The sequence below is a fragment of the Manis javanica genome, chromosome 11 (genome assembly GCF_040802235.1).
Source record: "Manis javanica isolate MJ-LG chromosome 11, MJ_LKY, whole genome shotgun sequence".
In the NCBI taxonomy this organism is placed as follows: domain Eukaryota; kingdom Metazoa; phylum Chordata; class Mammalia; order Pholidota; family Manidae; genus Manis; species Manis javanica.
The window spans coordinates 30,880,755-30,892,929 of NC_133166.1; the positions used below are offsets into that span (position 1 = coordinate 30,880,755).

General features: G+C 42.1%; 1 protein-coding gene across 4 annotated transcripts in view; it reads right to left on the reverse strand.

Moving 5' to 3' along the window:
* The window catches only part of SBF2 (SET binding factor 2), a 555,796-nt gene that overhangs the window by 265,282 nt on the left and 278,339 nt on the right, over positions 1-12,175 (reverse strand). The gene's annotated exons all lie outside the window — the stretch shown is intronic.

The window sequence follows — 12,175 nt, forward strand, 5'->3', positions numbered from 1 at the left end:
AATACTAGTTAATGAAATAAACTTTTAAAAGTATTATTGTCTTTTATGAGTGTTTCCTGTGCACCTACTGTTCCATAAACTATATGATGCATTATTAAAGTTTTGAGTAGGAAAAAAAACCAAAACAGGCAAGGTAGTAAACAAAGCATTCAGATTTATTTCTAAATGCTAGGACATTTTCCTTAACTGGAATCCTCTTCCCTTTCCTTTCTACTAATCTAAGGTCCAGCTTAAAATTTATCTTTCTTCCTGAAGCCTTTCCTTTACTGATTTTTCTCTTACCTTAATGCCTAGCATAACTCACAAACATATCACACTTGCTAACAGAAAAATTAACTATTTCACCTGCCAAGCCTCTGCCCCAAATGCCACATTCAGCTGCCTGTTTAACATCTCCACTTAGATGACTAACAGTATTGCAAACATGTCTAAAACATAGCTCCCCTCTGTCTCCCCAACTAACTCATTTAATTCTCTAACTCAATTAATGGAAACCCTATCCCTTCATTGGGTAAATCAAAAACCCTGATTCCCTTCTAATTCATAGCCTGTATCTAAACTGTCAGCATATCCTGATTTCTCACCACCTGCACTGCTACCACAATACCGGGAGCCACCATCATCACTTGTCTGGTTTATTTTAACAGCCTCCCTCAGTCTCCGCTATTCCTCTTTAGCCTCACTTTGCTTCCTTGCTGCTACTCAGACATGCTGGGCATGCTCCAGCTAAGGGTCTTAGCACTTGTTTGCCATTCCTTTGCCGGGAATAATACTCTTCCCACGCATATTCTAATGACTAATTCCCTCGTCTTTGTTAGGTCAAGTAATTCAAGAGATTTCTCTGCTCAGTCTTTGCTGGGATTACTACTTGAACCTGTAATGCCCTAACACTCCCTATCCCCCTTCCATGCTTTACTTTTTTTCCATGGCACTTGTTACCACCCAACATATTATCCATTTCACTTATCTTGTTTTTTGGTTTGTCTGTCTCTTCCACTAGAATATGCCCCATGAAGATAAGGATTTCAGTTTTGTTCACTGATCTTCCCAGTTCCTAAACAAGACACTTACTTAATATTTATTCACAGCATACATGCAGGAATGAATTTTCTTGGAATAGTTTTCTGGGTATTTTACCAAGGAAAGTCATTCCCCACGCCTCAACTCTTGGAGGCCAAGAACTGTATTTTCTATCTCCTTTGGAGCCCATACACTTTCTAGCATAGTGAAATATAACCAAATATTAGATGTGTATGGAATGCACATATCCAAAGGGAGCTATCTGTTTACTTTTTATGTGTGATAAGGTCCATATGCTCTTGAAAGATTTTCATTTGTTACAAAGCAAAAGCTAAAATTAGGTTGGTTGGTTTCTGGAATCCTTAAAAATAATAAAAATGTGATGAATATGAATTTACTGAAGATTTCGACACTTAATGAATCATTTTCTTCATGGATTACTAATGAATTTGAAGTGACAACAGAATGACTAAAATTCCTGAAAGAGACAAAACTATCCATTTTATGAGATTGTGATAAATGCCCCAGAGTACCATTAGAAGTCAGCTTGAGTAAGCAGACAACCATTTCAAATAAATGACTATTAACCTACTTTGATCAAAACACGAAATAGAATGCCCTGGTCATTTCTTAAAGCTATTCTTTAATTAAACATTCATTAAATGGAACAGTTAGTAACAAGAAAGAAAAAAATGTCTGATACGATATAAACCAGTATTAAGTAAAAACAATTCCACTTTTATTTACATTACTTTATTACAGATGTTGACTTTTACTTCATAAATGTGCTAGAAATCACAAGATGCTGTTATTCTTCATTCCAATAGCTCTCCTACAAGAGTACAATGTTCCAAGTTTAGAGAAAATTCATATTCCTTATTTCAAGGCAAAATATACTATGATAAAAAACATTTTTTAAGCCCAAAAACTGTTGGTTAAAATAATGTTTGTTCTAGGAGATAGTAACATGGTATTTCTGGCCAAATTCTTCTAACAATAATTATTATGTAAAGAAATACTGCATCTTCTCTATAGCTGCTAAAGTATCTCTTCTTTGCAATAAATATCTAATGATACTGGTTTTATTTGGTTTGTGGTTTCCAATGATTAAATTATCTCATATTGAAAAGATGTGAGAAACTTAAAAATAAGGGAATTTAAAACAGGCTATAAATATAATAGATGTTATAATAATGCTTTAAAATTTATATTTTATAGCATAAAACATTTCCACATATTTTATCTCATTGAACAATATTTGCAAGTTTCCTTCTTCTAACCTAAGATTATTCCTTTGGTTTTAGTAGGTACCATTAAAGATACAAACTTATCTCACCTTTTACTTAATTGTCTCACATTGACTTGTAAGGTCACCTTATGTCTTATACATATCATAAACACATGCCACAGCTTGCCCATTTATAGACTTTTTTCTATAAATATTATTTCTATAGGCTACATGTGCTAGTGGGATTCTCAGCTTCTATGTAGCTTATATTTTATGTAGATCATAGTCTGGGCACTGCAATAATAATGGGATAAATTAATACTACCACATCAATCTACCCCAGAAGTGCTATTGCCCTTTAAACACATCTTCAGAAAAAAAATGATAAAACTTAACAGATTATTGATTTTATGGTATAACTGCATATACGAGATGGCACAATCTTTAGGAAGTTACACTAACACTCTTGTTGAATACTTCAGCCTCATCTTTATTGCACTCTTGATACTTGGTTCCTGTCCCTTCTATATACCCACAAAAAGACTTGTTTCATCCGATAACATCTCTGTGTTGCATTCATTTTCAACAATACTGTCTCATACTAAAACTCTTCCTACAAAATTTCTTTAAAACTCAGTTTTAAAGGGAGGATAAAAGGAATTAGGCAAGTAAAACTTCCCCTTTTTGAAGTATAAGTAATTGATTTCAGTGTGTGCTATTATATAAGAGTTGCCTCAGTAAGCAATTTAAATATTTAAAAATTTTCCAAAATTGGAAATAAAGGAGTTTAAGTAGTTGCAAAATTCTGTAAGGTCTACAATTCCCCCTGAAAAGCTTCTTCATTTCTTGCCAAAGAATCTCTTAATCATGTTGACATGTTCACATGATAAAACCTAGTTTATTCTTGCATTGGTCTGGAAAATAACAACTACACAAGAAATATACCTTTTAGGATAACAAGCCTTTGAACAAATCAGGCCACTGGCCTTCAGAATTAAGTTTACCTCTAGTAAAGAGAATTTCCTAGTATTTTCCCCTGCAATAGCTCCTGGACTCTACAGTATCGCAAAGGTAAGGCAAATTTATTTGTAGGTTTACTATATATTCACCCAGAAAGCTTCCTTTTTAAGGAGCACATAGTACATAAACTGTATTTTTTAAAATATACTCACAAAACAGCATTTTTCAAGGTTCTTTTCTGCTGGAAGCTAATAGATATTGCTTATCAAAAGTGTCTCCTACTCAAATAAAGCCATGTTAAAAAGGTTTGTTAACTGCAGGACTTTTCACTTTGATATGTGAACATTGTTTGTGTAATGCCAAGTGAAAAAGATATAAAATATCAGTCAAACTTATTGGGCTAATGAACCCTCTTTATTACAGAACATTTAGAGGACTTAGTGCCCTATGGAACACAAGTTGGGAAAGACCGTCATAGCTATTTCAGGATATAAAATGTGTGAAACTGAAATATATATATGGGTTCAAATGCTCTATATCCTTAAAAGGCTAGGTAAATATAATGCTTATTTCATAAATAGATTATTATAGTTGATAAGTGCTTCATTAATTCTCATATTTCATAAAGTAAGATTTAAAAATATTAGAAAATGACAAGACTGCTAGGTGTTAGGGTGCCACACAAACACCCTACGGAAACAATCAGTGTGTCTGTGGCCTGTCCTCACCAGATCAGCTGGAACTTTCTGGCCTGACCCATGGTTCTCAGACTTCAGTGTGCATCAAAATCATGCAGGGCTTGTTGAAACAGATTTCTGGGTCTTACCACTAGGGTTTCTGATTCAGTAGGAGTGAGGTGGGTCTCAGAATTTATATTTCTAACAGCTTCCCCAGTGACACTGATACTTCTGGCCCAGGAATTACTTTGAGAATCACTGCTTGAGACTAATTAATATGAGAACATAAGAGAAAATAATAACAGCTAACATATACTCTGTATACTAGATACTGTTCTAAGAATCGTATCAGTGTTAATAATTCATTTATACAATACAAAATTTATTAAATAGTATTTCTCAGTAAAGGAAACCAGTACTCCTTAGAGGAATGACATTCTATGTCTGGGTCAGAAAAATGTACAAAATGAGCCTGTTCATCTTGTGTTAAAAAGTAAAGAATCTGTAGAAGACTAACAGAATCAAAGAAAAATCACAGTTGATTTAGTAACTCATCAATGCACAAAAATCCATGAACTCATGATGATAATTTTTTTAATCAGTCACAACTGAACAATGCTAGGGTATTAATCTACAATTCTGAAAATTTTAAAAATAAGAAGAAACAACTAAAGTTACTGTCTTCTCTATCAAACTATAGTTGATGTTCTATTTTACAGATGAATTTCAAACAAATGCAGAAGGAACAATAAAGAGCAAATTACTTTTCCGCAATTCCTACTGAAAGAATGTACTTAGGCAATAATCATCAAAAGATACTAAAACCATTAAGTGAAAGGCTGGCACTTTCCCAAACCCACAAATAAATCTTAACATTACTAAAAATAGAACAACCAGAAATTCAGTTTCTCTTGATGGGACACAATAGGAAGAACAGTACAATCTTTTAAATAGTCTTACTTTAAAATGTGAGTGTAAATCTAATTAAGTCTCTAGATCTAATTATGACTTTATAGAAACTATGGAGAATAGAGGTACAAGTCAAATAATAATATGGGAATTAATCAGCCAAATCCAGAATGCCCAGAGGACCCAGTTTCTCTACCATCCCCAAAAGGCAGACTGCTACAGAAGAATGTAAGAAATATCAGCCAAATGAAATGTGTGGACCTTGTCTGAACTCTGATCTGAATAAATCAAAACTTGTTTGAGATAATTTAGAAAAATAAATAAGTTAGATATTACATGATATTATGGAATTACTCAAAATTATAATTAGTTTTGTTAAATATTATAAGGGAATATTGGTAATGTAAAGAAAGCCCTTATCTGTTAGCAATGCACACTAAAATATTTACAGGTAAAATATGGTGTTTGGGGTTTGCTTTAAAATGCTTCCCCCTAAAAAATAAAACCAGGGATTTAGATTTTTAAAAGACTGACACAATGCTGATAATGTTTAAAGCTGGGTAAAGTGTAATGGGGCTAATTATACTACTCATTTTAATTTTCTATGTGTTTGAGAATTTCCGTAATAAAAATTAAAGCAAATAAAACCTTTACTGAGCACCTATATGTGTCAGCATTGTTCCAAGTGATAGAGATTTAGCAGCAAACCAGAGACAAAGATCTATACTCTTCCTAGTATCTTATTAAACACTTCCAACAACCCTTTGAAGTAGGTAATATTACCATGCTCTATCCATTGAGAAAAAAACTTATATAGCAAGAGGTTAAGTCATTTACCCAAAGTCACCCTTGTCCTAAATTATAGAACTAAGGTGTGAGTCCAGAGACTGCTCTGTTAAAAGCTAAAAGAGACCTTAGAAAATATCTAATTCAATTTTCTCATTTTATAGACAAGCAAATGGAGATTGAGAGAGGTTACATGTTGGCATATAAACTATACAAAATGGCTAATGATATGTAAACTTGTTTCTAAATGTAACACATATTTACTAGGTGTCCACCAGGTACCAAGCACTAAGTCCACAGTGGTGACAAAGCCTCTGCTCTTATGAAGCATACATTTTGGTGGGGGAGACCAAATGAAAAGACAAATAAACAAATGAGGAAAATAATTTGCTTGTGTTAAGTCTAATGGAGATCAAAAAAAAAAAAAAAAGAAGAGATGGAAAGTGACTGGGGAGTGGAGTAATAGAGCCGAGGAGGCCAAAGCAGGCCTCTACGAAAAGGTGATGCTTGAACTGGTATCTTCAAGACAATAAACAACTAGACTCTTGAAAATCTAAGGGTAGAACATTCCAGACAGGAAGACAGACAAATGCAAAGAGGTTAAGGCATGAAAAAGTTTGGTATATTTTAAGAAACAGAAAAACAGCCAGACACATGAAACCTAAGTAGCTAGTGGAAAACTACAGCAGAACTGGAGAGGTAAGTAGGGGCTGGAATATCGACGGCCTTGAGGCCAAAGTAAGGAGTTTGGATTTTTATAATAAATGCCATGGGAATCTGTTGAAGGGTTTTAAGCGGGGAGGGTCATCTCAATCCTGTTTTGAAAAGATCACTCTGATGCTGAATGGAGAACAGCTTTTAAGAAGGCAAAAGCAGAAATAGGAAGACTGGTTAGAAATCCGATAGTTCAGGTAAGAAACATGGTAGAGTGGTAACAGTCAAGACAAAAATAGTTAACTGAGGATTTATTTTGGAGGTAGAGTTGAGAGGACTTGCTGATGGCTCTAAGGTGAAGGATGAAAGAAAAGGAGGATAAGGGATGACTCTTACGTTTTTTGTCTGAATACCTGGATTGATGATAATGACATTTATTAAGATTAGGAGCTGGGGATGGGAGAAAGGAATGGGGAGTTGAAGGGTCCCCACCAGTAAGATGGCGAACTTCCGGCTTCTTTTCGGGGTCCTCGGTTCCCGCCGGCGCCACCTGAAGCCCAATCACCTCTCGCCCCCCTCCCAATCCCAGCACCTAGCCAACAGCCACCAGCCCCGTAGAAGTAACACCACAATCACCCTATGCCCCATCCTATATATCCCAGCACCTTTCCCTAATAAAGCGGAACTCTCCGGTAAATTGCTGTTGTGTGTCGCTCCTTTCCTTTCATTGGTGCCGAAACCCGGGAGACGGGACACCCCAACTGGGCCCCGTCTTCCCCCAACACCAGCAGCAGCTTGCCCTCGTCCTCTTTTTCCGGCGCTGGCTCATCACACTCACCACTCCTCTCTGGCCTTTAGGTAAGTCCCCCCTCCCCACCCCCACCCCCCCCCGGGGTGGGCCACTCTTCCCTGAGCTATCGCAGTGCCATTGACCGTGATCGTCCGGCAAGGCCCTGACGCTCGGGGACGAGGAGGGAACGCTCCCCGCCTCAGGCCTTCACGGCTGCGGCGGACCCTCAGGCCCCTCCCCCGACAGCCATAAATCCCTGCCTCAGGCCCTCACGGCTGCAGCGGACCCTCAGGCCCCTCCTCCAAAAGCCATAAACCCCCACCTCAGGCCTTCACAGCTGCAGCAGACTCTCAGCCCCCCCCCCAACAGCCATAAATGAGGTGACTCCTTTGCGGATGAGAACGCTCCTTTTCCCGCTCCCTCCTCCTTCTGTTCCGTCCGCCGAAACCTGTTCGGCCCGCCGAAAACGCCTAGCGCTAGGTACCTCGTGACTCCGGCACTCTGCCTTCTTAGGGAAGTTTGGGTGACGACCCACACTTCCCAAGAAATTCCGACTCGTATACGAGTTTCCGCAGACCACCAAGGATCATCGGGGACGCCCTTTGTCTCCTTGTGGTCTGCCTCCAGTCCGAGGATCCCCGTTCGTCTTCCCCTGTTTGTCTCCTTCTCTGTCCTTTAGCCATTTTGTCTCCTTGTGGTCTGCCTCCAGTCCGAGGATCCCCGTTCGTCTTCCCCTGTTTGTCTCCTTCTCTGTCCTTTAGCCATGGGAGCCTCCTCATCCCTCCCTGAAAGTTCACCTCTTGAATGCCTGCTTAAGCATCTGGCTACCCTCTCCCTGACGCCTGATATAAAACCAAAACTTCTCCGTAAATATTGCTCCCAAGATTGGCCGACATACCCCCTAGACAATAACAACCAATGGCCCGCAGGGGGAACTCTTGATCCTAACATCACTCGCAATCTCTTTAACTACTGCCAGCGCCTGAAAAAATGGAAGGAGATTCCCTATATCGAAGCTTTTCGCCTCCTAGCTCAAAATCCCAGCCTCTGCACCACCTGCTCCCCGCCCCAAGTTCTCCTAGCCTGCAAGCCGTCTCCCTCCCCTCCACACACTCCCAGTCCCTCTTCAATTACCTTTGACCCGGCCGACGAGCCTCCGCCATACAGACTTCCCCCTTCAGCCCCTCCCCCTCCTACAACCCCTCCACCCTCCGCCGCCACTGCCGCCTCTTTCCCCATGGCAGAAGCCTCCCGTCCTCTCCCTTCCCCTTCTTCTCCTACAACAGCACCCCCCCTTCCTCTACCGCCGCCACCGCTGCCGCTTCCCCCGCAGCAGAAGCTTCCCATCCTCTCCCTTCCCCTTCTCCTTCTACAACAGCCTCTCCCCCTTCCTCTACCGCCGGCACCGCTGCCGCTTTCCCCGCGGCAGAAGCTTCCCATCCTCTCCCTTCCCCTTCTCCTTCTACAACAGCCTCTCCCCCTTCCTCTACCGCCCCCGCCGCTGCCGCTTTCCCCCCCTCAGAAGCTTCCCATCCTCTCCCTTCCCCTTCTTCTCCTACAACAGCCCCTCCCCCTTCCTCTACCGCCGCCGCCGCCTCCACCCCCGCAGAAGCCTCCCATCCTCTCCCTTCCCCCTCCTCCACCATCTCCTCCTGCACCTCACCACCTCCTCCTCTGTCCCCCTCACCTTCCCCCCTCCCGCAAATCAAGCCTGAGCCTTTCAGACCCCTCTAACTAAGTTCCAAGAGCCTCGTCCATTTTTGCCCCCTCAGATTCGGTCCCGAGAGCCTCCCAAAATTATCGCGGCTTTGCCCCCATTACCTGTTTCCCCTGCACAGACTGAGCCAGAACCCTTCAGTCCCCCTCAGACTCGGTCCCGAGGGCCTCCCAAAATTATCGCCCCGCTCCGGGAAGTAGCAGGATCCGAAGGCATCTTGCGTGTTCACGTCCCCTTCTCCTTAGGAGATTTAGCCCAACTAGAGAAACGCCTAGGTTCCTTTTCCACTGATCCCACGACCTACATCAGGGAGTTTCAATGGACCCTCCAGTCTTACAGCCTCACGCATCATGACATATTCATGCTCCTGGCCAATACTCTCCTCCCTGAAGAGCGTAGACGAGCTTGGGACTTCGCCCAAATGCATGCTACCGAAACCCACAGGACTGACCCCACCTGTCCCCCTGGTCCCACTGCTGTCCCCGAACAAGACCCACACTGGGATTATAACACCACTGTGGGTCTCCACTCTCGAGATATTTTTGCCTCCTGCTTAATAGCAGGTCTAAAAAAGGCAGCTCATAAAGTAGTCAATTTTCAAAAGCTCCAAGACATAATTCAAAAGAGAGATGAAACCCCCTCCGAGTTCTTAGATAGACTCACTCAAGCCCTATTACAGTATACCAGCCTGGACCCAGAAACACCTGAAGGAAGACAGGTCCTTATGACATACTTCCTAGCTCAAAGCTACCCCGACATTAAAGCTAAACTCAAAAAGTTAGAACAGGGCCCCGCTACCCCACAGACTGAGATCCTAACAGTGGCCTTTAAAGTCTTCCATAACCGGGAGGAGGAGAAAGAACGCCGTAAACAAAAAGCTGATCAGGCCAATTTCCAGATGTTGGCCCAGCTGATAAAACCACAACCTGGGCGCCCCTCTACAGACAAGCCCCCCCAAGGAGCTTGTTTCAAGTGCGGAAAAGAGGGACATTGGTCAAGGGCGTGCCCCTCCCCCAGATCTCCTACCACCCCATGCCCCAGATGCCACAAAAAGGGCCACTGGGGGTCTGATTGCCCAACCACCCGAAGGGGAGGCTGGACGAACAACCCCCATCCTAAGCCCACCGTAGTGGGGCTGGCAGAAGAAGATTGACGGGGCCCGGGGGCTTCTCGCCCGACCATTTCCATCACCAAACAGGAGCCCAGGGTTACTTTAACAGTAGACGGTCGCCCCATCTCCTTCCTCCTAGATACAGGAGCCACCTTCTCAGTCTTGCGAGAATACCGGGGCCCTACCACGCCAGCCATTACTCCTATAGTCGGGGTAGGAGGTAAACAGATTTTCCCATTAAAACCCCCCCCCCTTTTATGCACAATCCTAGACAGTCCCATACCTTTCTCCCACTCCTTCCTAGTTATGCCCCAGTGTCCCATCCCCTTACTAGGACGGGACATCCTTTCCCTCCTCCACGTTTCCATAACTATATCCAATCCCACAGCCCCCAGTACTCCCTTTCTGATGGCCCTCATAGCCGACAGCCCCCCTCTACCCAATGAAAGCTCCAGTTCTGCCCTTATACACCCTGTAAATCCCAAAGTTTGGGACATTACAAGCCCCTCCATGGCCCTATGTCCCCCTGCCTCTATCAAATTACGTGACCCCTCTCAGTATATCTGTCAGGCCCAATACCCCCTAACCACTTCAGCCCTCATAGGCCTCCAACCCATCATTCAAGATCTCTTAAACAAAAACTACCTCAGACCCACTCACTCCCCATTTAATACCCCCATATTAGCTGTTAAAAAAAAACAACGGATCTCGTGGATGTCTTGCTGCCCTTGTCTAGCCTGGATTAATACTTAGTCCATAGGCACACACCTGATCATCTGATCATCTACATTTGCCTTCTTACAGCACTAAACTATGTTTTCTACCTTTATCTTGCATCTACCTACCACTTCAGCATTTTATTAAAAATAAAAATAATAATAATAATAGGAGAAATGTGGGATCAACATATAAATCAAGTACAAAAATCAAATGAATATTCATATTTGACCTGATGGTTTATAGGTCATATTGCATGATCAAAACCGAAAGTTTCTGTGATGACTGCCCTTGTACTGTTCACCATGTAAGAATTTATTCACTCTGTAAGAATTCGTTCACCATGTAAGAACTTGTTCGTTATGCTTCAGAAGATTGGAGACTGACGAGAATTAGGCTTGAGATGGATTAATGATTGTACAATGAGCATTGACCCCCCTATACTGAATTTTATTGTTGTTAACAACCATTTGATCAATAAATATGAGAGATGCCCTCTCAAAAAAAAAAAAAAAAAAAAATTGCAATTAATTTTTGTATCAAGGTTTGTTTCATGTGAGTTTATTTATTCAATTTACTGATAATAAATTTTTTCAGTAAAGGAAAAAAAAAAAAAAAAAAAAAAAAAAAAACAACGGATCTTTCCGCCTTGTCCAAGACCTTCGCCTCATCAACATAGCCGTTGTCCCTATCCATCCCTTAGTTCCAAATCCATACACCCTTTTATCGCAGATCCCTGCTTCTGCATCCCACTTCTCAGTCCTAGATCTCAAGGACGCATTTTTTTCTATTCCCCTAGACCCCTCCTCCCAAGATTTTTTTGCCTTCACCTGGACGGACCCATACACCAGACATTCTGTTCAGCTTACTTGGACAGTTTTACCACAAGGCTTCCGAGATAGTCCCCATATTTTTGGACAAGTCCTAGCTCAAGACCTCAAACAGTTTCACCATGATCACCCCGAGTCCACTTTATTACAATATGTAGATGATCTTCTGCTCTGCAGTCCCTCGTGGGAACAGTCTCAACTTGACACTGCGTCTCTACTTAACCTTCTAGCTTCCAGAGGTTACCGAGTATCCCCTGCCAAAGCTCAAATCTCTTCCCCTTCTGTCACTTACCTTGGATTCCTTCTGTCTCAGCAAAGAAAGTCCATTACCTTAGACAGAAAACGACTCCTCTCTGACCTGCCCATTCCCAAAACCAAGACAGAAATCCTTTCCTTTCTAGGCTTGGCTGGGTATTTTAGAGCGTGGATCCCTAACTTCTCCCTGTTGGCAAGACCCCTATACGACCTCAGCAAGGGCCCCCCTGAAGAACCATTATCATCCTCACCCCGACACTCCTTCATTAAGCTCCGTCAAGCCCTTGTAAAAGCTCCAGCTCTCCATCTCCCTGATTTGTCAAAACCCTTCTCATTATACATTCATGAGAGGTCCAGTCAAGCTCTAGGAGTCCTAGGCCAATATTATGGCCCATCCTTTGCCCCAGTAGCTTATCTCTCCAAGCACTTAGACCCCACAGTTCGGGGATGGGCCCCCTGCCTACAGGCATTAGCCGCTGGACAGCTCTTGCAGAAAGAAGCTCATAAACTAACATTCGGAG